The sequence below is a fragment of the Cervus elaphus genome, chromosome 28 (assembly GCF_910594005.1).
Source record: "Cervus elaphus chromosome 28, mCerEla1.1, whole genome shotgun sequence".
NCBI lineage: Eukaryota > Metazoa > Chordata > Mammalia > Artiodactyla > Cervidae > Cervus > Cervus elaphus.
Genome location: NC_057842.1, coordinates 28,531,574 through 28,553,372, shown reverse-complemented (window position 1 = coordinate 28,553,372; position 21,799 = coordinate 28,531,574). Strand labels below are relative to the sequence as shown.

Here is a 21,799-nt window from a genome sequence, read left to right as displayed (position 1 = left end):
ATGCATGCCTGCTAAGTCACTGCAATTGTGTCTGACTCTTTGTGACCCTATGGACTGTAGCCCACCAGGCTCCTCTGTTCATGGGATTATTCGGGCAAGAATAACAGAGTGAGTTGCCATGCCCTCCTCCAGGGGATCTTCCTGACCCAGGGATTGAACACTCCATCTCTTACATCTCCTGCGTTGGCAGGGGGGTTCTTTACCACTAGTGCCACCTTGGAAGCACCTAAAGTTATCTTATGACCCAGCAATTCCACTTTATGGAATATACCCAAAAGAAATAAAAACATATGTCCACACAAAATTTTACATGCGCTATTCATAGCAGCAGTATTAACAATAACCAAAGAATGAAAGTGAAAGTCGCTCAGTCGTGTCTGACTCTTTGTGATGCAATGGACTTAGTCCATGGAATTCTCCAGGCCAGAATATTGGAGTGGGTTGCCTTTCCTTCTCCAGTGGATCTTCCCAACCCAGGGATTGAACCCAGATCTCCCACATTACAGGCGGATTCTTTACTAGCTGAGCCACAAGGGAAGCCCAAAAGAATGAAAATAACTCAAATATCCATCAACTGATAAACGGCTAAACAAAACATCCATACATTAATTATTCCACAGTGAAAAGGAATGAAGTGCTGATAAATGCTACGGCATGGGTGAATCTTGAAAATATCATGCCAAGTGAAAGAAAACAGCCACAAAAGGCCATAGATTATATGATTTAATTTATAAGACATGTTCAGAATGAGAAAATTCCTAGAGACAGAAAGTAAATTAATAATTGCTGAGGACTAGGAAAAACGGGGGGAAACAGGGAGCGATTGCTAATGGGTATGGGAGAGATTGCAAAAAGATTCATTCACTTTTTGGAGTGATGAAAATATTTCAAAATTGATTGTGGTGATGGTTGTCAAACTGAATATACTTAAACCATTGACTTTTTAAATGGATGAATTTTATGGTTTGTGAATTATTTCTAAATAAAGCTAATTTTAAAAACTTTTCATTATTTGCTATGTTAATTAGAAAGAGTTTATTAGCTCACAGAAAGTGAAAAAAAAAAAAGAGCAAACCAGGGCATTCCCTGGCAGTCCAGTGACTAGGACTCTGTGCGTTCCACTGCAGGAGGCATGGGTTCGATCCCTGGTTGGGGAACTAATCTAGATGTCTTGAACACTATAGCTTCACAGTATAGTTTGAAATCAGGGAGCGTGATACCTCTTTAATATTCTTTCTCAATATTTCTTTGTCTATTTAGGGTCTTTTGTGGTTCCACACAAATTTTAGGTTAATTGGTTCTAGTTCTGTGAAAAAAAAAATGCTGTTGGTATTTGACAGGGATTGCACTGAGTCTGTAGATCTTTTTTTTTTTTTAGTAGAATGGACATTTTAACAACATTAACTCTTCCAATCCCTGAGCATGGTGTATCTTTCTATTTATTTGTATCCTCTTGAATTTTTTAACCCAATGTCTTATAGTTCTTAGAGTATAGGTTTTTCACCACCTTGGTTAAATTTATTCCTAGGTGTTTATTCTTTTTGATGCAACTCTATGCATCTTAGAACATGAAATTTTTGGATTCTTCCTAATAGGAGGAATTAATACTATTTGGTTCTATGTCAGTTGTTCACATACACTGGTTCCTTTCATTCTTATAACAGTGGTGGAGCAGGTAACAGCATTCTCATTTGGAGCTGACAGAGTGATGTAATTTGGTTATTTGTTTGTCTTTCTCTATTCCTTTCTTCTTTGCTCTATTACCTTGTGATTGATGATTTTCTTTAGTAGTCTTATTGGTAGTCCTTTCTCTTTATTTTTTGTGTATCTATTGTCAGTTCTTGGCTTATGGTTATCAGAAACATATATTTTAATTGCTCTTGAAATATCTTTAAGATTTACTTTATTTAATCACAGTGCCCTTGTTTAGTATTTTTCTCTGTTAAATTTATATGTAGTGTAATTTTAGAAATGTTACATGCCCCTTAACTTTAGGATCTGATTCCTGTCTTTATAAAACATATCTATGACTATAAAATATTTAGCAGCAGTTGAAACTACATCTAAAATCATTTAAAGTTGAAGGTAGATTTAAAATTAAAAGAGTTTATGTCAATCATACCTCAATAAAATGTTTTAAAAATAATTTTTAAAGCAGAGGCTATAAACAATAAACAAAGAAAACTTCAAACTTAAAACTTTTACCATGATGCAATACTTGTTTTAATAACCCCCAAATTAATTTTATTTCAAGTTGCTTCAAATTTTCGCCATCATTCTGGTGTTCACCTTGCTATATTGTAGAAAACAAATTAGAGAAAAGATACCATTTAAGAACAGGATCAAACAATAACCCTATATGCAGGACAGAAAAAGAGACACAGATATATAGAACAGACTTTTCGACTCTGTGGGAGAAGGCAAGGGTAGGATGATCTGAGAGAATAGCATTGAAACAAGTATACTACCAAGGGTGAAACAGATCACCAGCCCAGGTTGGATGCATGAGACAAGTGCTCGGGCCTGGTGCACTGGGAAGACCCAGAGGGAAGGGATGGGGAGGGAGGTGGGAGGGGGGATCGGGATGGGGAACACATGTAAATCTATGGCTGATTCATGTCAATGTATGGCAAAAACCACTACAATACTGTAAAGTAATTAGCCTCCAACTAATAAAAATAAATGAAAAAAAAAAGAACAGGATCACACAATTATTATTGAGAACTATGTGTCTCATTCTATAACTTCATAAAAAATAAAGAATTCTATTTCAAAAAATTATCTAAGAATTTTGTGAATTGAACACATTGTTTATACATTAATTGTGTTTTATTTTCTCACCTTGTTTAGAAAGTTGAGTTGGTACAGGGAAAATTCACATTTATATGTGAGGAATTCTCCTGACACTCACTTCTAATTAAGGACCATGGATCACAGTGAATAAGCTAACATGGATTTACATGCTAGCTTTGGAAAATAGCTTGACTTTCAAAGAAGTGACACCTTCTTCAGATGAACCATAAAGTCGTTAAAAGTTAACAAAAAGATAGAAATTTCACATTTTTTTACCCACCATGGTAGTTCTACAAATTTAAAAATATTTTTGTAGTCAGAGTACTACAGAAATCTGGAAGTAATTCTGATTTTAAAAGGCAACATTTTCAGCATTTTGAAGTTTCCTTTTAAGTGAAAATTAAAAGCCATGGCTAATGTTTCATTTTAGTTGGATCTGTTACCCTGAATGTGAATAAAGTAATGATACTGGGAAGTAACAAAATACATACTAGACATAACTTAATTTCAGATTACTGAATATGCACTGTATGTAATGAAAATGCTTTTTATGTATGCAACATATTCAAAAATTACTGTAATGCTATCCACACATTTTTCAAAAGCAGAAAACAAACTTTTCAAAACTCTAACTCGAACCTTTAATACATGTTAAGAGAAATCAAATTGAAGTTCTTAAATTATTTGAATAGACTGACTTATAATTGTTCAATAGAAATAAGTGAGTTTAGATCAATGTATTTTAAATGTGTAAAAAATGCCCACATGTTTGCGTGTGTGTGAATGTGTATAAATTTCTAGCAATTAATTTAGGGCCAAGCAATGTCATTGGAATGAATTCCTTGAACAGATGTAAAGGTCTTGATGACAGGTATTTTCCAGTTCAAGGGTTCCACAATCACATCTCTGAAAGATTTTCTACATGAAGTGTTTGAAGAAGTGGTGGACGTGTCACTGATCTCTGAGGTCCATTCTGGGTCTCCTATAAGGTGGAGGTGGGGCAAATAGGAGAGGAAAAAAAAGGTAATGCTGATAAGGGAATCTGAACCAAATGTTGTCGTATGCTAGAAATGATTAGATGCCCTTGTCAAGGAGCTGTTACTGAGGTCCAGGGTGAAAGAGGGAAACAAGAGGTCAAGTGTGGGCACATGAGCCAAAAAAATAAAAAGAGTTGGTGCTGTATAGTGGAGGGAAAATGAATCCTTAATCTACTCCTAAATCTTCTCTCCTTTTCCTTTTTAAATGTTCTCTGGTCCCGGGATGGAAAGAATGGAGGTGGGTCTTGTTGCTATGTATTAACACATATCAGGTTTAGCTACACAATATGTTTGTAATTAAAAGCTTGAGCAAGAATATTCTGTTCCCTTCCTTTGAGGTTCCCAGAGCATGGGCTTGGAGCACAGCTACTGAACTGACCTTCATTATGCAAAGCCTATTTTCATTTTTTAATTTATTTTTTGCAAAGCCTATCTTTAAATGTCAATGTCTTATCGGTAAAGCGTCTGCCTGCAATGCAGGAGACCTGGGTTCGACCTCTGGGTCGGGGAGATCCCCTGGAGAAGGAAATGGCAACCCACTTTAGTACTCTTGCCTGGAAAATTCCGTGGACAGAGGAGCCTTGCAGGCTACAGTCCATGGGGTCATAAAGAGTCGGACACAACTGAGCGACTGCACTTAGCACCATAGTTGCTGTTTGGCAGGAGTTAGGTCTTAAACATTCATTCAATACTTAACGCCTTGAGGACCAGCTAGGGGCCAGGTCTTCTAGACAATGATCAAATGCACCCAAAGCTCTGCTCGCATGAGGTTCACATAATATGATTTTAAGTGATGGTAACTTTTATTTTATTTGGTGATTTTTTTTTTATGGTAAGCCATAAAACTTCAGTGATAGCACTAAAGTTTCAACAAAGTACAGCAGAGTACTAGAGAGTAATAAATACTTTCAAAGAAGAAGTCTAGAGTGTGGAATATTGCAATTTTTAATTATGTGGTCAGAGATAGTCTCTCTGAGAAGATGCCATTGGGGCCCAGACCTAAAAGAGGAGGGAAGAAGCCACACAGAGCATTCCAGGTGAAGGAAACCACAAAAACTCAAGTCCTGAGACAGGAGGGTGCTTGGTCATGCTCTGGGAATACAAGTCAGGTGTAGCAGGAACTGTATCGGCGCGAGAACAGCTGTGGTCAAAGGCGAAATCAGAGTAATAATAAGTAATAATAATAATCAGAATAATAAGGAAGCCAGACTATGTAGGGCCTTGCAGACCATTGTAGGGACTTTGGCTTTTGCTTTGCATGAAATGGGGACCCAGAGAAGGGTTTGGAGTAGATATGATATATGATACAAATTATAGATAAAAGGTAAAAAATGTACTTCTAGCTGCTGTGTTGAGAATGGATGGACCAAAGGAGAGTAAGATGGACAAAGAAACCACTTGGGAATCTACTGCATTATTCCAAATAAAAGCTGATGGTGGCTATCACTAGCGTGTAAGCAGTAAAGGTGATGAGTGGTGGACAGAATCTGAATAGATCTGGAAGAAAAAACCAACAAGATTTGTTAATTCTGAATGTGGGGTTTGAGAGAGAGGTTTCATGGGTGACCCCAAGGTCTTTGGCCTGAAAAATTGGATCTAAGGTGTTATCATTAATTATTCTAACTGTAAATGAGGTTCCTCGTGCTAAATCAACAAGTTTCTAACTGAATTTGTTGTTGTTGTTTACTTGCTCAGTCATGTCTGACTTTTTATGACCCCATGGACTGTAGCCCCCAAGGCTCCTCTGTCCCTGGAATTTTCCAGATAAGAATACCGGAGTGCATTGCCATTTCCTTCTCCAGGGTATCTTCCCAACCCAGGGACTGAACCCACGTCTTACTCACTGGCAGGCAGATTCTTTACCACTGAGCCATCGAGGAAGCCCTTCTAACTGAATAGGGCCATATAGATTCCATATAGAAAATTTCAAATAGTAATGACTGTGAGAGTTCTATACTACAACACAAGAGTGCTATTCAACAAAGCAAGGGAAAGATGAAAGAGAGGGAAGAGTGGAGGGGAATTAACTTTACTGTACTAAGTGGTTCACGTACATTGTCTCATTTAATCCCAAGAACAGTCACACAGGCTTGGTATTTAATTCAGTTCAATTAGGCAGTCATGTCCTACTCTCTTTGAGATCCCATGAACTGCAGCACACCAGGCTTCCCTGTCCATCACCAACTCCTGGAGCTTACTCAAACTCATGTCCAATGAGTTGGTGATGCCATCCAACCATCTCATCCTCTGTCGTCCCCTTCTCCTCCTGCCCCCAATCCCTTCCAGTATCAGGGTCTTTTCAAATAAGTCAACTCTTCGCATCAGGTGGCCAAAGTATTGGAGTTTCAGCTTCAACATCAGTTCTTCTAATGAATATTTAGGACTGATTTCCCTTAGGATTGACTGGTTTGATCTCCTTGCAGACCAAGGGACTCTCAAGAATCTTCTCCAACACCACAGTTCAAAAGCATCAATTCTTCAGCACTCAACTTTCTCTATAGTCCAACTCTCACATCCATACATGACTACTGGAAAAACCATTGTTTTGACTAGATGGACCTTTGTCAGCAAAGTAATGTCTCTGCTTTTTACTATGCTGTCTAGGTTGGTCATAACTTTTCTCCCAAGGAGTAAGCGTCTTTTAATTCCATGGCTGCTGTCACCATCTGCAGTGATTTGGAGCCCCCCAAAATAAACTCTCACTGTTTCCCCATCTATTTGTCATGAAGTGATGGGACCAGATGCCATGATCTTAGCTTTCTGAATGTTGAGTTTTAAGGCAACTTTTTCACTCTCCTCTTTCACTTTCATCAAGAGGCTCTTTAATTCTTCTTCACTTTCTACCATAAGGGTGATGTCATCTGCATATCTGAGGTTATTGATATTTCTCCCAGCAATCTTGATTCCAGCTTGTGCTTCCTCCAGCCCAACATTTCTCATGATGTACTCAGCATATAAGTTAAATAAGCAGGGTGACAATATACAGCCTTGACGTACTCCTTTCCCTATTTGAAACCAGTCTGTTGTCCCATATCCAGTTCTAACTGTTGCTTCTTGCCCTGCATACAGATTTCTCAGGAGGCAGGTCAGGTGATTTGGTATTCCCAGGTCTTTAAGAATTTTCCACAGTTTGTTGTGATCCACACAGTCAAAGGTTTTGGAGTAGTCAATAAAGTAGAAGTAGATGTTTTCCTGGAACTCTGTCTTGTTATTACTCTCCCCATTTTACAAGTAAGGAAACTGGGCCTTAGGTTGGTTAACCTACTTACCAAGGTCACATAGCTGCGGTTGTCCCTAAGAGTTCTCCCCTTGGAATTGGCTGCAATTCTTTAAGCTTTCAAATCAGGCACCCCATTTTTCTTACTATTTCTAGCTCTCCTTCCTTCTCCCAAAGAATATCAGGGATTTTTTTCTGCAGATCAGTGGAAGAATATTTCAGTAGGTACTACAGTGTTTTGCCAAAATGCATCTTCCAGCTAACATACTTCAGTGTCCTGGAAGTGTCTTAAATTTCACTGGCAGGGCCCCTGCCCACCCAGAGCACCAGCCTTTATCCAACATTCCACCCTCCTTACACACCTCTTTACTGTTTTTTCTGACTCTTCATCCTGGGAGTCTAACCTCAGAACCTACAAATTTTCTAACTCCTTTGCCATATTATCAGCAGCTGCTCACACCTACATGACTCCATGCCCCCTGAGCAGTGATCACACAAGAGGTTCTCATGCTGGGATTCTTGATCTTAGATGGTGCTGCCGCTGCTGCTAAGTTGCTTCAGTCGTCCGACTCTTCGCAACCCCATGGACTGCAGCCCACCATGCTCGTCCGTCCATGGGATTTTCTAGGCAAAAGTACTGGAGTGGGGTGCCATTGCCTTCTTCTCTTAGATGGTGAGCCTTCCCTAAATAGGTTTACCAAATCTAGCGCAGCATGAAGAATGAGGACATTCGTATCAGCTAACACTTCGTTCAGATCTGAGTTTCTGACACTTTCTGGCTCTGTGATTTGAGGCAAGACACCCAGCTCTTTGAACTTCATTTTTTTAAAATCACTAAAAGGCAGAAATCTATAACTATGGTGTGAGAATTAAATGTGCCTGTGAACCATGGTAAATTGCATATGCATCTTGTAGTATAGAAAGCAACCACTAAGAACAGTATATACAAAGTTGTATATTCTCAGAGACTATATGTCAATCAAGATGCCACAAATACATGAATGAATGAATGGAAATTGGTTCTTAGGAATATGTAATTTTTTTAAATCTTGCTTTCAACCAAAAAAATTATTGCATATAAATTTTTGAAAATCATTTCCATTATACATGACAATGATTAAAAGATTTTTTTTGGTAAAGTATTGAATTAGGAGATTAACATTTTTAATCATGAAAAAAATGTAAAATCTGTGTAAAGACACAATCCCCCAAACAAACAAACAGCAAAGATAAAAATGCAATCTAACAAAAGCAGGAAGTGTGGTCATTTCACCCTCAAGACCCTGACCTGATCCCATCCTTTCATTCAGGTTACTTTTGTTTTTTAATTTACTGCGTATAACTTGATGCAAAGCAGCTGTTTTCCCACAAAAGAGTCTTATCTTTTGCAGCATGGAGAATAAAATAGGGTTTAAAATGCAACCAGATACAGCCACAGTCCATGAAGCTTCATGTCGGAAGAGGCTACAAGCAGTACCAGAAGCTCATAAAGTTGGTCTGAAGGTGGGATTATCTTGTTCTCTCAAGACAGAAGCCATTAGAACAAGGTGGAGGGCGGCAGCTCTCAGACAGCTCCGCAGCCAGCAAACTCCAGACCTCTTTCCTTGTCCTTGACAGAGACGAACTTTTCAAAGAGAGAGACATGTGGGCCCCAGGGCTGAGGTCATCTCCGCTCCTCCTCACCCAGTGACCTCTGGCCCAAGTGGATAGAGAAAGAGACACTGCCTTGTGGGAGATCAAAGCCCTCGCCTTCCTCACTGGCTCTCCTGAGGCCCCCTCGGAGGGGGCTGAATGCCCCCTTAAGGAGGGGTTAAGGAGGTTAAGGAGGGAGCAGGCAGGAGAAAAAGGAAGGGCGTTTCAGCACAATGTAAATCACCGAGGGGTCCACGGAAACACTTCGCTGAGGCATCACTGGCCAGGTGGCTAAAGGCTAGCCAGTCAGCTTCCTCGGCCACAGCTGCTTTTAGAGACCCCAACAGCTGACAGCGCGGGGCTGCTACAGGCAATGAGATGAGCAGAAATGAAGTCCGGAGAGCAGCTCTGACAGACAGGACTTCTCTCCAGGGTCTCCCATTTCAGCAGCAGCCTCTGACTCACTCATCACAGGAGTCAAAGCAGAGGTCAGAAGGAGATGGGGCATCTCTGAGCCAACCCACCTTGTCTTGGACGGTTTTGTTTTCTCCTGCCTTGACGTCATGCTTCCAGTGTGGGATGTTGGTCATGCAGTCCCTTTGTTCTGCTGGAGGGTAACCAGCCATCATGGTTTAACCAGAATGCTCCTTCCTCTGGTTTTAGCACCGAAAGCGCCATTGCCAGGAAATCTCAGGCAGGGAAAACGAGGACAGTGGGCCAGCCTAACGGTGGAACTGCAAGTTTGCACAGTTGACTCTGCTGCTTGTGGAAAGGTAACCACAGTGGGTGGGATGGTGTCCTCGCCCAAAGACATATCCACGCCCCTATCCCCCAAATCTATGAATGAGACCTTTTGGGGGAAAAAAGGTCTTTGCAGATGTAAAGAAAGATCTTGAGGTTATCTGGATTTACAGTGGGCCCTCAGTGCAATGTCAGCCGTCTTTATAAGAAACAGAAGACGAGAGAACATGAACACGCTGGAGAGGGTGATGGGAACACAGAGGCAGAGATCACGGGGATGCTAACACTCACCAGAAGCTGCGAGACAAAAGGAACAGAATCTACCCAGGAGCCTTTGGAGGGAATACAGCCCTGCCAACACCTTAGCATTCAGACTTCCGCTCTCCACAATGATGAGAATAAATTGCTGTTGCTTTAAGCTGCCCAGTTTGCAGTCATTTGTTATGGCAACCAAGGAAACCAATGCAGGGAACCTGCTGCTTGGTGTCTCCCCTGAGGTTATGATAAATTAAGATTTTTCTGTGAAGACATGGAATGGCTGCAGATAGAATAAAGTCAATGTGGTCTTTAGAGGGAGAAAGAGCTTTAAGATGAATTCTCAGAAATCATCAATGAGTTTAGCAGATTGACTTTTTTTCATAACTACTGCTGCTGCTGCTAAGTCGCTTCAGTTGTGTCCGACTCTGTGCGACCCCATAGACGGCAGCCCACTAGGCTCTGCCGTCCCTGGGATTCTCCAGGCAAGAACATTGGAGTGGGTTGCCATTTCCTTCTCCAATGAAGGAAAGTGAAAAGTGAAAGTGAAGTCGCTCAGTCGTGTCCAACTCTTCACGACCCCATGGACTGCAGCCTACCAGGCTCCTCCGTCCATGCGATTTTCCAGGCAAGAGTACTGGAGTGGGGTGCCATTGCCTTCTCCTTTCATAAATACTAGTTACATGCAAATTTGCCTTAGGGGAAAAATATAACCTCTCTCAGATACATATGGGACTTCCAAGGTGGCGCTAGCAGTCAAGAACCCGCCCCTCAATGCAGGAGAAGTAGGAGACGCGGGTTTGATCCCAGGGTCAGGAAGATCCCTGGAGGAGGGCATGGCAACCCACTCCAGTATTCTTGCCTGGAAAATCCCAAGGACAGAGGAACCTGGTGAATTCATAGGGTCGCAAAGAGTGAGACATCACTGAAGTGACTTTGCATGCACGCACACATGCATACATGTTTTTCTTTCTGTCTGTCTGCTTAGAGCAACAACACATCCACAAGGTCTCATATTTTTGTCTAGTGTAGATATAGGCTCACTTTTCATTTTTGAATTTTTATTCATGAATTAAATTCCCAAGATAATTTCCCCCAAATAGAAATATCTTGTTGTGTCTGTTACTAGCAGATTCCAGTCTTCTAATAATGTGGCGTATTTGAAAGGGGCGTTGACTATGACATTGGGTTCTTAGTTGGCTCCAGTATAAAATAAGTGATGATGTTATGCAAGTCACTTTGCCACTCTGGTCCCCGTTTTTATCACAAATAAAATTGGGAGGTTCAACTAAATGATTTCAAAAAGTCTTTTTTACTGTAGCATTTAAGAGATATGGATCAAAAGTCAGATTTTAAATGTTAAAAAAACACCATATTTCCACACTAAAAAAGTCACATCTCTATAAAAATCACATATGAACTTCTCTCGTTTTGAACTTTTGTTTCAAGATGAAGGCATCTCCTACTTTTGCTTCTTTTTGTATTATATATAAATAAATTTCTTTATGCATTTTTTCGATAGACTGTGGAGGGTCAGAACATTGCATTCAGCAAACATTATGCTGAAGACATTACAGCTTATTATTATTGAAGTTCTTTAAAGGCTAAAAATGAGAAGGCAGAAAGTAAATGCATGAAATGAGTATGAAAGCCACAATAAAAAGAGATGTTACAACTAGCATCTTAGCTCACTTGAAATGAATCACTACAGAGCACATTTCCAAACAATGTGACAAGAAGGAAAAATACCTATCAATATCCCCAGAGATATGCTAAAGGAGGTCTCTGTGTTCTAACTCTCCACAGACCATGCCAAATGGGATTATTATTGATCTCAGTGAATATCTGCTACCACCCACTAAGAACAGCTATGATAATTACAATTTGTCCATTTATCCAGCTTTCCTTTTCTTCATGATGCCCATCTAGCCCCTTAAGTGTGGAACATGTGCCCCCTCCTCCATGTGTCCATGCACCCTCAGCTCCTTTGTTATTATTTCCTATGTGGCTATCTTTTTCTCTCCCATAGACTGAAGGGTCCTTGGCATCAATGGTAACTTCTGTCTTTATAATCACTGGATGCCCAGCATTTTGCAATCTTGGCTGAACCTATCACACCACGTTACTCACTACCCACCATGTCAATCAAATGAAAACAAACAACACCAAATGTTTTATTCTCTCTGTCAGACTCTCCTGTTTCCATATTGGTGCATGTGACTGCTACATAAACTGGAAGCATGGTAATGTTGATGAAAAAGGAAAAATGAACCAGTCACAATGGAACAGCAGAGGTCAACAGTTCCTCTGTTAGGAACCTTCTCAACACTGCAGAGTAACTGCTCTGATTTAATGCCAAATGTGTGTTGTGGAGTCTGAGAAAGTTTACACTAAGCAAGCAAATGGAGGACCAAAAAAGAATCCTTTCCTCAGGTAACTGGCTGTCCACAATTACAGTCATCACTGAAGAGAGGAAATAAAACTGAAAATTACCACAGAAGTTGCCAAAAACCCAGCCAGAATAAAACAAAGTCAGATGGCATGGAAGCCTTACATGCCTGAATGAAAAATGACTAAATGAAACCAAATTTTGTCCCACAAGAAAAATGGGTAAAACTTTTACCCAATTAGAGAAATGCCATCATGATCAAATATGAGCCACATAATTATTACATGGAACAGTAAACATTTTAATTATATAATTAGATGCAAATGTAAGGTTTTTGTTTTCTTCTTTTGTGTGCTTGTATTTTTCTGCTTTCATGGTCAGCAGCCTAATGTAGTGATTTAATTACCTCAGAGTCAGTCAGTTAAGCTCGCTGTCTGAGCACTGCCTTTTCACAATGCCCTGAACTGACCTAAAGTGAAACTCAAACTCACTCTTTGTGTCCAGGGCTTTCCTGACAACAAAAGAGGTATTGGTTCTCCTTTCCCCAGATACCAGCCCTGGGCTCACTTCCCAGTCCTTTCTCTTCCTCCCCAGGTCTCTTTCCTCTCCTGTTCCTTGCCCTCACTCCAATCTCCAGTTCATTCCCCACCCCCAGCCCCCTGAAATGGAAAGTAATGCCCAATCTGCCATCTTGTTTCTCTGGGTTATCACAGAAACAAGAGCATCGGGATTCTCCTACGTTTCTAGGCACATAAAATCCCTCAGTCTCTAACAGCTCTGACCTTGGCTGCTATAGCCATGCAAGGGAATAGATCTCGTGATCTTGTTTTGGAGTCATGTGTAAGAAAAGGAATCAGAAACACTCCCTAGTGAAAAGAGGTGGGCAATCACCTGACCTCTTAGAAGAACCTGGTTTAGATCAAGAAGACTTCAGATTCTGATCCTTGGGCTCTGGTTCTACTTAACTAAGGAGAAATACCTTCTACAGAAAGGGCTTCAATGGATAGAGGTGGCTTCTCTAGTGTGTCTTCACCAATTTTTTCCTCTCTAAACCATACTGCCTAGGACTCATATCAAGGTTAGAGCCCATGTGAGAGATGTCTGATACTCTGTAGGTAAGAACAATGCTCAGGGCCCCTGGCTCCATTTCTCACACAGGACACACTGCTATGCCCTCACCTCATGCTCAGCTACTGTGTTGGTACTTGCAAAATCTCTATCAGCAGTTCTGGGTACACGTCTCAAGTAATTTTCCTTCTCAAAAAGTAGCCTTATGTCATAATACTGAAAAGCCAATGAGAATGAGTACCGTGGAGGCATTGATACAAGGGAGAAAAAGACAGCATCAAGACATTTTCTTAAATTTTTTAATATATGCTACAGGTTATGGGTTATTCATCTGAAAGATTTTTTTTCAGTTCAATACATTTTCTGTTTCTATGGCCTAGAGTCTAAGAAAATATCTAACATAATGGGACTTTTGACATCTTCACAGTTAAGATCCTTCTGCATTAAAAAATGAATACACGGCCTAATAGTTCAAGGGTGTCCTTTGAGAACCCTAAAGCATGACCCCACAGTGGAAGCTTTTCCACAAATAATCCCCAGGAAACAGATTCTACAGCAGCTAGGCCCTGAGAAAGTTTTAAATCACGTTACCACTGACAGAATTTGGTAGTCTACTTCTACCACCGCTCCTTCTACAAGTTCTACAAATTCCTTCTACAACTTACTTCTCGGAGAATGCAGTCAGCAGGTGTGCCTGCTCAATATTCCACAGTCTGTGATTCCCAGGAAGCACTAATGTGGGGGTCTGCATCTGTAAAGACATAAACTTTTATTCTTCAGAGAGATTTGCAGGACTGGCTTGTGTTGTTTGATTTGCAGCAGAAACTCACTTTCTTCAGTTTTGAAAAGGATACTAGTTATGTGTCGCTCTGACAGGGAGATGATGAGAAGTGAACATCATACTTAAGCACTTGGCCAGTATGACCTGGCCTTCTTTAACATGGAGACAGGAAGGGTTGTAGTAACAGACAGACGTGGTATTCTTATTATAGAGGATGCAGATCAATACACTCAGTCTCTCTTGCTGCTGCTGCTAAGTCATGTCTCTCTTAAGAGCTGATAAAAAGAGATAAGGGATTTAAGCTAGAACAGAGCATATTTGGGTGAAGTGAAGCAAAAGCCTGTGTTTCTACAAATAGACGTTGTAGAATCTATTTCTCTGTGCATTTTGATAAGTTCTTACTCCATTATTGTGGGTGTTACCAAATAACAGCAGGATGAATTCTTAGGGGCTCTTCCAATATAATTTTTTTTTTTCAGAAAAATGGTTTAAATGTTAAAAAATACTGTAAGACTATATATTAAAATAATTTGAAACAAATATGGCTTTCCCACTTGCTTTAGAATTGTTATTGTACTCCTGGAGAGCATTTATTTTGTATTTAATCAGCTATAAGCTGCTGTTAAACTGGAGGAGGAATAAACACATACATATTTATATGTGATAAATATATATATATACATATTATGTGATTAAAAGTACCGAGCTCACCGCTTTTAATCATTATTCAGAAAAATACTGTTTTTCATATAGTTGCCATAAATATCAAAACATTACTGCTGTTACTAAAATTTTAATGTTCTCTAATAATTAGAAATGCTATAAGTAAATAGTCAAGAGTAGTGAAAACAGCTATTTAAAAACACTGAAAAGAAAACAAACACAACTTTGAAGAAATAGAAAGAGAGAAGCAGGAATAAGTATTAATAGTAAACCTGATCTGTAAGAAGTAAGTAAAATATCCACCCTTTTAAGTTAACCTGGCCAGACCATGATGCCCTGGTGTTTGATGAAACACCAATCAAGATGTCCTTGTAAAGGTTTTCTTAAATGAGATGAACATTTAAATCAGTAGACCCTAAGTAAGGTAGATTGCCCTCCAAGGGGTGGGGGGGGGAGGGTGGTGGTGCTTCATCCCATCAGTCAAACGCCTTAAAAGAAAAAGACTAACTTCTAAGGAAGAGGGAATTCTGCCTTCAGATGGCCCTGCAAGTTTTGAATTTGCCAGCCCCTACAACTGTGTGAGTCAATTATAAAAAAAAAATCCAATAAGTCAATCTCTCTCAATTTTCTCATGTGTGTGTGTGTGTGTGTGTGTGTGTGTATATACATATATATATATATATATATATATATGAGATGAGAGGTATGTGATATGCATAAATATATGTGTGTGTATATATACACACATATAGTTTCTCTTTGTCTAGAGACCTTGATTCTGACTAATATGTCCACTCTAAAAACCATACATTTTTATATTTTTTTATTATGCTTGTCTTAACAGCTGGGTTTATAATTATGGATGTGGCCATTAATGCTTGCTTGTAGTAGGTACTCAAAAATGTAAGTTAATTTGAATTCAACAGAATGGAAAGAAAAAAGTCATATAGATTCAGTCATTTGATAACCTGATTATTTCTGCTTTCTTGTACCCTAAGGGGTACAAACACAGTAAAATATGCTCTGTATTCAGACTGGTGCTATGAAGTGAAATGAAAGTCACTCAGTCGTGTCCGACTCTGTGATCCCATGGACTATACAGTCCATGGAATTCTCCAGGCCAGAATACTGGAGTAGGTAGCCTTTCCCTTCTCCAGGGGATCTTCCCAACCAGGGCTTGAACCCAGGTCTCCCGCATTGCAGGCGGATTCTTTACCGGCTGAGCCACCAGGGAAGCCCATGGACATCTCTAATACCTGCGGTCTTCAAATAATTCTCTTTAAAATGAAGACACTGGAATGGAGTAATGGTTCACTGTTTAGAAGGACCCTTACAGAGGGAGGATAATTAGAGCCAGGGCCAGACTTTCCAGACCCCTTGTTGCAAGGCACCTTTTGGGTATAATAGGTATCTTTATTTTATTGTTGTTTTTATGCTACGTGTTTTTGCCTGCAATAAAACATAGATTCATAAGCATTGTTATTTTAATCCCATGAATCTTCCTTAGCAATTGAAATGTGATTGTCTCTCTTATCACACCTGGGGACCAAATTTTAATAGGAATTGAATCCAAAGATGGAAAAGAAAATGTAAAACAATCTGAAACCATGTCACATAATTAAAGACTTGAAAGAAGTAGAGAGGTATCATCTGGGAAAAAAGGTGTGAAGAATTGTAATATGTCATAGGATTTTGTCTATGTATCTTTCAACTCTAAGATTGCACTATTAATTTTTTCACATATTTCTAGAAGGTAAAACAAAATAGTAGTATGATATATTACTCAGAGACATTTAAATATAAGGGTAAATTTTCAACAGTGTTGAGGCTGTTTTAGCTGGAATAGGCTTCTTTGTAAGGTTGAAAGCGCCTTGTCTCCAGATGGTTTAAGAAACTAGAGGACAAGAAGTACGTATACATGGTACCATCGCCTTTCATTTCAAAATTATGGTAATTTTTACATTCCCTTTCAACGCTAATATATTAAAATTCTAAGATTTTTATGGGTATAAACAAGAAGAGTCCCTTTCACAATGACACCAAGATTAACTTTACTCACGGTATGTTTAAAATGTCTTCCTCTTGGGTATGTCTGACTTCATTGTATGCTGTGTAGATTACACATCCCTTCCCCCTTCTTAGCAAAAGTGAGCATTCAAGTTTCCACTTAAAGTCTAAAGAAAAAAAAAGTCAAAGCTTATTTTCTCACAAATCTCCTTGTGACTAGAACAAGAAGGAAAAAAGGGAAACTGTAACTGAGAATTAGCACACCCTCCGAGCTGGCTGTCAAGAACTGGAAGGATGCATCCAGGAAACACATATAACTGAAAAGTGTTGGGCACTGGGAGGAGGAACTGAGGTGGCTGCCAGGAAAAACAACAACAACAAAAAAAAAGAACCTCATCTTTGTATTTCAAGCATCTCGGCCCCGGGATACCAGTTTGATTTTGGGAGGAGCACCCCAGGGGGGAAGTGGCCCATTGGGTCCAAACACAGAGAGAGGGTTCAAAAGCAAACAACTTTGCTGCTGAGAGCGAGGCGAAGCATCCTCCCAGCGCCGTGGGCTGAGATGCTGCTGATGCGCGGCCGCCCGCGTGCACACGGATCCGGACCCCGCGATTTCCCAGACGGTAGTGAGTCCCCGCCAACCGAGGACATTCTGAGAGGCCGATTCCAAAGGAGACGCCAGAGGGTCTGATGAGACCTAAACCCAAGGCCAGGTTGGACAGGGGAAAGGAAAGCAGCCTTTTCTTGCGGACAAGGGCCGAGCGGCCGTGGGAGGCAGGGCTCAGGTGCCAAGCCATTTCTAGCAGCCAGCGCCCCCGTGTTCACCCCATGGCAGTCCGAGAAGACGGCTTGGGCTTTTCTCCTCAAAACGACTGCTGAATAAAATACAGTTGGTCCAACAGGTTTCCGTTTCATCCCCAAACGTAGCGTCTTGTCCAGACACGTATTGGAAAAAGGCTCTCTGCCCAAGCCCCCCAGTGCAGGTAATATGTCTTTAAAGGCAGCCTGGGAAGGAGTGGACACCCCCATCCCCACCCCAACTCAGGCACCGCCATCCATCCTGGTCTAACACTTCATAAATTACCAAAAAGGAAAACTTTCCTCATCTCATTTAAAGGAGTGAGGTGTATATGGCTTTAACAGATCCAGGACACTTATCTCAAGCTGGGAGTGTAATTTCACGGTAATGATTTGTTTCAAGTGTTGCTGATTGCTTCCTATTTCTCCCCTGCTAATGACTTTTGCACCTTTCCACTGTTCCTTTTATATGAGCTGCTCTGGCAATTCATCCACAGGAGGTTGTTTAGACAGCCCAGGGCCTTTCAACAAGCTGCTGGGAACTATACTGGACATTCCGAAGATCTGAAAGTCTCTTTCATACAGATTCTTCTCTTTTTTGTTCATTTCTTTGGTTCACCTGTACCCTGCAGTATGTGGGATCTTAGTTCCCTGACCAGGGATCAGACCAGCATCCCTTGCCCTGGAAGCACGGAGTCTTAACCACTGGACTGCCAGGGAAGTCTTGATTCTTTTTGGGGAAAGAATTTTTTTACCTTCTGTCAGTACTTTGCTCCCTCACAATTACTACTACTCCTGTCATTTTAATGGCTTTTTAGTAGTCAACTGAGCAAAGCTAATTTGTTGTTAATAAATTTCCTGTTGACTGAAATCAGCTTGAAAAACGTGGTGTGGAAGGGTTTGATTTGGATGTATCAAAGAACACATCCCAGGTAGGCTACAAGTCCAATGTGGAATATCTTGGAAAGTGTGTTAGGGGTTGTTGGGTCATTTGAGAACCTTTCAATCTTCACATTTTTAAAGCAAGCCATTCTTGTAATTTTTGGCAAAGTATTTTCTTCTCCTATTGGCAGAGATTTCAAATCTGAATGATGAAGTAGCTTTTTTGGGTTTGGAAAAAAAAATAGCATGTTCCTCCTGTCACTGGGGAGCATAATGCATGAAAATGCCAGGGAGAAAGAGGCACGGGCAACACATGAGCATCACCACACTCCCCCACCTCTGGGCTGCCTTCTCTCCAGGTTCCAACACATCTGTTCTTTCCATTTATTCACCTTTTTCCAGCCACTGCTTTTCTCTGTTCCCTGCCCTTCTCACCGCACTTTAATTCTGGCAGAGGCAGGGCAGTCTTGGGACCAGAAAAGAGAACAGAACGACTGAAAACCCCAGCCACTTAGGTTCAGGCATTGGATTCTACTGACCAAGTTCACCATTTCAGCCCAGAGGTGAGTGTGAATGAGGAAAGGAATAGAGATCCAAGATACTGCACGTGCGTCAGCAGCGCTGACAGCCCAGGCCCTGAATCACAAGGCGCTTTAATCCCTCCATGGCAGACCCACATAAAGAAAGGGATACCTGAAACCAGACCAGGAAATATTTGTGCAGGAGGCAGGGAACACGATCCACACTGCTTTTCTCAGTCACTCAGATTCTAATTAAAAACAAGGACAAGTCCTAACTCCAAAAACAGTGTTCATAACCCCCATGTCCCAAAATGTAACATGGGAAGCCTTTGCCAAGCCTGTCATCTCAAGATTCCTTTCTATACTTTTTGGGTGACTTTCAGGAAAGTCTTCTCCTCAGGGTCCAGTGCTTTTGTGCTGCCATAGCCATCTGTTAGAAAAGTAACATCTGCAGCCTAGGTCTCTCAAGTTGATCACCTCAGTTTGTTTCGTATTCATCAGATAATCAAGTTCATCTTGGATAACTATTCATATTCGTTCTTTCAGCAAACATATAAAGTGCCTATGATGTGCCACACATCGTTCTAGGTGCTTCAGGTACATCGTTTCCTCCCTTCATAGAGCTTATATTCTAGTGGTGAGTGAGAAGGACAAGAGACCCAGTAAACAGGCAAGGAAGTGACCTCATATGCTAGCAGGCGGTCATTTGTTGTTCAGTTGCTCAGTCATATCCGACTCTTTGCGACCCCATGGACTGCAGCACGCCAGGCTTCCTGTCCTTCACTATCTCCTAGAGTTTGCTCAAACTCATGTCCACCGAGTCAGTGATACCACCGTCTCATCCTCTATTGGTCCCTTCTCTTCCTGCCTTCAATCTTTCCCAGGATCTGGGTCTTTTGCAATGAGCTGACAATCAATGCTATCAAACAAACTGAATAGAGAAAGTGGAGGGGGAAGTGGCAATACAAACAGGGTTGTCTTAGTAGCTCTTATTGAAGAGGAGACATTTGAGCCAAGTCTTAAAGAAAGTGAGGGAGTTGTCCAAGCAAATATTAGAAGAAAGGATTAAGGAGCAAATACCCTCTAACAAGAGCTGGCCTAATGTGATCCAGGAGCAACAAGGAAGCCCCTGGGGCAGGCTCTGAGTTAGAGGGGGAGGGTGGCAGACAGTGAGGTCAGAAAGGGAACAAGGGCTTTACAGGCCTTTGTATGGACTTGGGGTTTTATTCAGAGCAGAGTAAAGAGACATCTGAAAGTTTTTGAGAAATGGAGTTGAATGACAGGGCTTCCACTTTAAAAGAGACTCTCTGGCTGCCCCATTGAGAATAAATGGGGTGTGTGTGTGTGTGTGTGTGTGGAGTTAGGAGGCCACTTAATCCTTGCAAGAGATGTTGACGGCTCCCCCAGAGTGGCAGGAGTAGAGGTGGTACAAAGGAATCCGATTCTGGAAAATTCTGAAAGCAGAGCTGTCAGGATTTCTGATAGACTGGTTGTGAGATGAAAGTGAAAGAAGAATCAAGGACGACAGAATTTTTGGACATAAGCAACCGTAAAGCTATGGCAAACCTAGACAGCATAGTAAAAAGCAGAGACATCACTTTGCCAACAAAGGTCTGTATAGTCAAAGCTATGGCTTTTTCAGTAGTCATGGATGTGAGAGTTGGACCGTAAAGAAGGCTGAGCCAAAGAATTGATGCTTTCGAATTGTGGTGATGAAGACTCTTGAGAGTTCTTTGGACTACAAGGAGATCCAACCAGTCAACCCTGAAGGAAATCAATCCTGAATATTCACCGGAGGGACTGGCACTGAAGCTGAAGCTCTAATACTTTGGCTACTTGATGCGAAGAGCCGACTCACTGGAAAAGACCTTGATGCTGGGAAAGATTGAAGGCGGGAGGAGAAGTGGGTGACACAGGATGAGATGGTTGGATGGCATCACTGACCCAATGGACATGAGTTTGAGCAACTCATGGAGATGGTGAAAGACAGGGAAATCTGGCATGATGCAGTCCATGGGGTTGCAAAAAGTCAGACATGACTTGGTGACTGAACAACAACAACTGTAAAGGTGGAGTTATCATCACCAGAGATGGAGAAGACAGCAGGTAGCAGAAGTCAGATGGTGGAGCTCAGAAGTTTATTTTAAAATACATTGCGTTTAATAGATTTCTATCATTTAAAAATGATTGCAAAATAAGATTACATACTATCTTATTATGTGACAGATTGTGAACATTGAGATTTTCACTTTGTGCATGTCTAGAAATGTTCAAAAGTCACAATTAGGAAGAATACAGCTGAAGGGCAGCCTAGGATCTGCAGACAGTGATTCTATACATTAATCTTATCAGTAAGTTGAGAAAGTACACTCTCCTTTTGGAGGAAATCCCTGGATGCTAGACAAACTTCTTACTTGAGGAAATTGACCAGCTTGTTCTGATGAATGAGATTTCTTCATTCCCTCTGTCGCCCCGCCAGCCTCACACAGGATTTCCTGCGCAAAGAGCTCAGTGGAGATAATGATGAAGCGCCATGGCTCACAGTCATGGCTCTTTGGGAAAGCCTGCAGAAGCAGCCAGATCCAGAACACGGATCAGAGAAAGAGGGGCTCTACCCCAAAACTGATAGCGTCCGTACCAAAATAGTGCATACTGATGCTTGAAGTGGTAGGAGCAAAAAGTCATGGTTGGATGTAACACACAGTTTCTTATAGGAAGAGTCTGAAAGCTCAAGCCAAAACAAAACCAAAAAAAACCATCTTTCGTGTTGGTAGTTTTTGTGGGGCTACAAGCAGGATGGAGCAAGAAAATATCTAGCTGTCTGCCTCTTTAGCACAAGAGGCCAATCTTAACCAAACTGGAAGTGAGGTCTGGGCTGATATTGCCAAAGGAGTGAACTCATTGAAAATTCTGATGGTTATTCCTAGAGCAAAGGACCCATAGAGTAAATTTTTTTTTTCTTCTCTGTTCCTCTCTTTGGAACCTTGACTCTAATAAAATAGATACTCGATTCTT

At 40.9% G+C, this 21,799-nt stretch overlaps 1 long non-coding RNA gene across 1 annotated transcript in view; it reads right to left on the bottom strand.

Annotated features, from left to right (window-relative positions):
* LOC122685585 overlaps positions 1-21,799 on the bottom strand; it is a 97,192-nt gene that overhangs the window by 38,033 nt on the left and 37,360 nt on the right. The window lies entirely within an intron of this gene.